Here is a 6006-nt window from a genome sequence, read left to right as displayed (position 1 = left end):
CAAATCAAATGTGAACAATAGCAAAGAACACTTAGCTTGAGAAGGCAGGGACTGAACAGGAAACTAAGACCTCAGGAGGCAGGAAAAATCACCAGCAGGGGCTAGAGGGAGTCGGCTGTCTTAAATCCAGTCAGAGACTCCAGATGTCCAATCGTCGTCCTCATTATCAGGTGGCAGGTCTCTGTTAATTAGATCAGCGTCATTACCTCCTGCAACCACCAGACAGAGCTCAGAAAGAAAACTTACGACTCCTCTGTCAATACAACCAGCTCCACCACCCTCACCACACCCAGAGGCAAACCAGAAAGTGAATTCACAACAGGTGGGTTTAGAAGATTGCAAGAAACAGACCTGTTCTATGCAGGAACATATGCAAGAACACAAGAAACTGTCCCTCCTACGACCACAAATCAGCCCTCTTCTTAGGCCTGTTCATCATTCATCATCCTCTTCTTTTTTAGAAACCAAGGGTTTTGTCCCATATAGACTACGGGAAAGTACCAATCAACCAAACCCCAAATGAGTACATCTTTAGAAGAAAGATGAATCAGAGGATATGATAATCAGATTATAAATTTGTCATCTCATGTTTTGTCTGATGTGGAGATAAGTGTCCTTAATAGAGGACTTTGGTTTGAATGGATAAAGGATATCAATCTATTTACACGCAAATTGAAATACAGGTCCCGCGCATTCAAATTGCCTCCCGCGCGTGCGCAGTATGCTTTGCCCAACTGCGGGCAAAGCCGAAAAGCATTAGTGCGCATGTGCTGGATTTACTATGTCCTGGAAGTATTTCCCTGTGCTCCGGGACATAGTTCACTGGCGCATGCGCACTAATGCTTTTCGGCCTTGCTTGCAGATGGGCAAAGCATACTGCACACGCGCGGGAGGCAATTTGAATGCACATGCGAAGGACCTGTATGTGGACAACGCTATTCACAGAACAGAATTTGTACAGCACGCCGATTTGGGGTGGAGAGAGGGACCAGAACCAACGCCCATCAGACCAGACCGAGGATATTACCATACCTCGCGGGGGCAATATAAAAGGTTTTTATGGGGGATTCATGGGGAGTCAGGGCGTTTCACAAGTAGTTGGGGAATGTATACCTCACACTCTGTTAGATGATATTTTTAGTTGATATAGGCCAAATAAATGGTGACAGATTCTCTTTAAAGAGTTCTTTATTGAAAGGTCAGTAAAAAGATATATTGGCTGTCATTAAGGGGTTAAAGAGTTCTGGAAAACAAGTGATCACTGATCCTCAGGTTAGGTAGGTGATAATTTATTGACCATTGGAATTCGCACCTATAGGAAGAACTGGGAATCTTCATCCCTCACAGGACACTTTTATCCCCATTTTAAAATGGAGCAGCAGATGGGATGTCTGACCGCAGATCCATTCATTCTCTTTGGGGGCTTCCATAAAAAGCTAAGTGCAGCACCTTAGAGAATTAATGGATCAGATATTGATTTGTACATGCCGCTCCATTCTAATGGGGTTATAAGTTGCACATCCACAGATCGGACCCCACCAATCTATAACTTATCACTTATCCTTTGGACACTTTCAGTATTTTACATCAGTATCTGTAAGTGCAAAACCAGGAGTGGAACAATCAGAGGAAAAGTATAGTAGAAACACGTCACCACTTCTGTATTTATCCCCCACTCCTGGTTTTGGATTACAAATACTGATGTAAAATACTGACCAAATACTAAATGTGTGACCATGGCCTTAGGATAGGTCATTACTTGTTTTCACCGTAGAACCCCTGTAAGTGCATATTTGCTTCTGTATAATAGTCACAGGACAGGGCAAGGTCCAAGTATTTAATCTCTACTGGAAATCAAGAATCTTGATATCGGAGAGAACAAGTGACCTCTATACACCATACAATCCCCTATACCAAGACCAATAATACCTCAACATACACTAGACCTGGTCTTCTCCCGCCTCTGCTCTCTTTCTAACTTCACCACCTGTCCTCTCCCTCTATCTGACCACCATCTACTCACTTTCTCATCCCTGTACTCCTCACCTGTTACCTATGTCCAACAGCATGCCACCCCCGCAGAAACCTCGCACATCTAGACACTCGCACACTCTCTGACTCTATCCTACCACTGTCCTCCAAAGCTTCCCTCCACGACACTGCCACTAGTTTCTACAATGCCACTCTTGCATCAGCCATCGACTCAGACGCCCCTGTCATGCATAACAGAGTGCGACGAATCAATAGACAACCCTGGCACAATAACACCACTAAAAAGCTTTGGCAAGCATCCAGAATTGCAGAACGGCACTGGAAGAAAACGCATTCGCAAGACGACTTCACTGCACTCAAACAAGCAACACTTGCATTCAAATCAGCTCTCACCTCTGCTAAACAGGCCTTCTTTACATCCCTTGTATCTTTCTTATCCCACAACCCCAAACAGTTGTTCAATACATTTAACTCCCTCCTCCGCCCACCACTGCCCCCTCCGACTTTCCTAATCTCTGCCGAGGACTTTGCCTTACACTTCAAAAACAAGATAGACCAAACATGGCAAATCTTTGTTGCTCAACCACCACAACCCCTTTGTATACCAGACCATTGGCCAAACCCCATAACCTCCATATCTAACATCACTGAAGGGGAGCTTGCTCATCTTCTCTCCAAATCACACCTCACCACTTGTGCACTTGACCCTATCCCATCCCACCTCCTCCCCAACATCACCACCACTCTTATCCCATCCCTAACCCAACTCTTCAACCTATCACTAACTTCTGGTACCTTCCCTTCTGCTTTCAAACATGCCACAATCACGCCTATCCTTAAAAAGCCAACCCTCGATCCAACAGCCACGTCCAGCTATCGCCCAATATCGCTGATCCCATTCGCTTCTAAACTTCTGGAGCAGCATGTCCACACTGAACTTTCCTCCCACCTCTCATCTAACTTGCTCTTTGACAATCTACAATCTGGCATCCTCCCCCATCATTCCACTGAGACATCCCTGAACAAAATTACCATCGACCTACATAAAGCCAAAGCTAACGGACAATACTTTATACTCATGCTTCTAGACCTGTCCTCTGCATTCGACACAGTTGACCACTGCCTCCTACTACAGATCCTCTCCTCCTTTGGCATCAAAGACCTCGCCCTATGCTGGATCTCCTCATACCTTTCCAACCGCACATTCAGCGTCTCCCACTCCCACACTACCTCCTCATCCCACCCTCTCTTGGAGTCCCACAAGGCTCTGTTCTAGGACCCCTACTCTTCTCAATCTACACACTTGGCCTGGGGCAACTCAAAGTCCCACGGATTCCAGTACCACCTTTATGCCGATGATACTCAGATCTACCTCTCTGGCCCAGACATCTCCTCTCTGCTCTCCAGAATCCCAGAGCGTCTTTCAGCCATATCCTCCTTCTTCTCATCTCGTTTCCTCAAACTCAATGTGGACAAATCTGAACTGATCATCTTTCCCCATCTCACAGATCTTCCTTACCCGACCTTTCTATAACAATTGACAGCATCACGCTTTCCCCCGTACCGGAGGTCCGCTGCCTCGGAGTAACCCTTGACTTTGCTCTGTCCTTCAAACCGTACATCCAAGCTCTCTCCACCTCCTGTCGCCTCCAGCTCAAAAATATTTCCAGATTTCCAGAATCTGTCCCTTCCTCAACCCTCAATCTACTAAAAGGCTTGTGCATGCCCTCATCATCTCTCGCCTCGACTATTGAAACATCCTTTTATGTGGCCTCCCTGCTAACACCCTTTCACCTCTCCAGTCCATCCTCAACTGTGCCGCCCGACTAATTCATCTCTCTCCTCGCTACTCCTCCGCTTCTCCCCTCTGCAAATCTCTTCACTGGCTCCCATTTACTCAGCGTATCCAATTCAAATTACTAATACTGACCTACAAGGCCATCTACAACCTGTCTCCTCCATTCATCTCTGAACTAATCTCCCGATACCTTCCCTCACGTAATCTCCGGTCCTCTGAAGACCTCCTTCTCTCCTCCACACTTATTCGCTCTTTACCCAACCGCCTCCAAGACTTCTCTCGAATAGCCCCCATCCTCTGGAATTCCCTGTCCCAACACGTCCGGCTATCAACCACACTCGGATCCTTCAGACGGAACCTGAAAACCCACCTCTTCAGGAAAGCGTACAGCCTGCAATGATCCCCGCTGCCTATAATAATAATTTTCTATAGCGTGAACATATTCCGCAGCACTTTACATTTTAGAGTGGACTTGTACAGACAATAGACTTTCAGCATAACAATAAACACATAGATTGTAAGCAGGGCCATCATTCCTCTTGGTATCTGTTGATCTATGAGGAAATAGGAGAGACACAAAAGTTGGAAGCTAACAATTGCTTTTATTTTTCTGACCAGCCATAATGTTGGAAATCGGGTGTTTATGTAATGCTGAATGGACCGGATGTCAGCCAGAATATGTAAAAGTACAGACACAGAGGGCTATTAAATGCATAAGGCGTATGAGAACATGATACAAGGAGCCTGGTTATGGTAAAAATGTTGAATGGGCAACACAGGGATAGTTAGGTTAATGTATTGAGGAGGTAAGCCAGTCTGAAGAAATGCGTTTTTAGTGTGCGCTTAAAACTGTGGGTATTGGGGATTAATCGAATTAACCCGGGTTAATATATAATGGCTACATACAGTATAATGACCCCATATAATGCGCCATACAGTATAATGGCCCCATATAATGCACCATACAGTATAGTGGGCCCCGTGTATTGCTCCATACAGTATAATAGGCCCCATATAATGCTCCCTACAGTATATAATGCGCTTCATATAATGCTCCTCAATACAGTATTTAATATTCCCCATATATTGCTCCATACAGAATAATGGCCCCACACTGTGCTCCATACAATATAGTGGCAGTTTATATTGCTCCATGCAGAATAATGGCCCCACATAGTGCTTCATACAGTATAATAGGCACCATATATTGCTCCATACAGTATATAATGGGCCCATATAATGCACCATACAGTATATAAGCCCCATATAATGCTCCTCCATACAGTATATAATGGGCTCCATATAATGCACCATACAGTATATAAGCCCCATATGATGCTCCACCATGCGGTATATAATGGGCACTATTTAATGCTCCTCCATACAGTATATTATGGGCCCCATATAATGCTCCTCCATACAGTATATAATGGGCTGCATATAATGATCCATACAGTATATAATTGGCCCTTTATAATGCTCCTCCATACAGTATAGAATGGGCCCCATATAATGCTCCATACAGTATATAATGGGTCCCATATAATGTTCTTCCATACAGTATATAATGGGACCAATATAATGCTGCATACATAAAAAAATCAAATACTCACCTCTCCCGTTCCTACTGCAGGTCCGATATACTCAGCGTCTCTTCTTGCTCTCTGCAGTGCTCAGGACAGAGAGGCTAAACACGCTGTAGCGATGTCATCACACCCTTTGCCCTGACGTTGCAGAGTCAACGCTAGCACCAGGCTCCCCCGACTCACGGGCCTAGTCATGGCAGCGGGTCAGCATGCCCTCCTGCACTTTTAAAGAGCCTGCTGCCTCCTTCTCTCTCTGGGGCACACCTGGCATTTCACCGGTGTCCCGGGGACCCTTTTTCGGGAATATTTGTTGTACGACTTTTCCACAATAATATCTCTTTTCTTGGGAGGAAATATGACATTTATGTCATCAGTCTCCAAATACCAGAACAGTTGCTATTTTTTGTGGTTGCCATGGTAAGAATCGACGCCCAGCGATCACATAGCGAGATACTGATGTAACGTTTATCCACCTGGTTGAGACGGTCGCTGTTGACCACAGCATCCAAGGAGTTAAACAACCCGTGCAATTGGAATCATGTAACAGTATATGACAGTGAGAAAACGGCCTCCGCATCATGCTGTACAGTAACGGCAAAGATCAGGAGGAGAAGAAAGGGATCTTCCAAC

The sequence above is a fragment of the Dendrobates tinctorius genome, unplaced genomic scaffold, assembly GCF_039654945.1.
Source record: "Dendrobates tinctorius isolate UK_male_01 unplaced genomic scaffold, ASM3965494v1 ptg000164l, whole genome shotgun sequence".
Taxonomy (NCBI): Eukaryota; Metazoa; Chordata; class Amphibia; order Anura; family Dendrobatidae; genus Dendrobates; species Dendrobates tinctorius.
Note: the sequence above shows the minus strand (reverse complement) of the source record.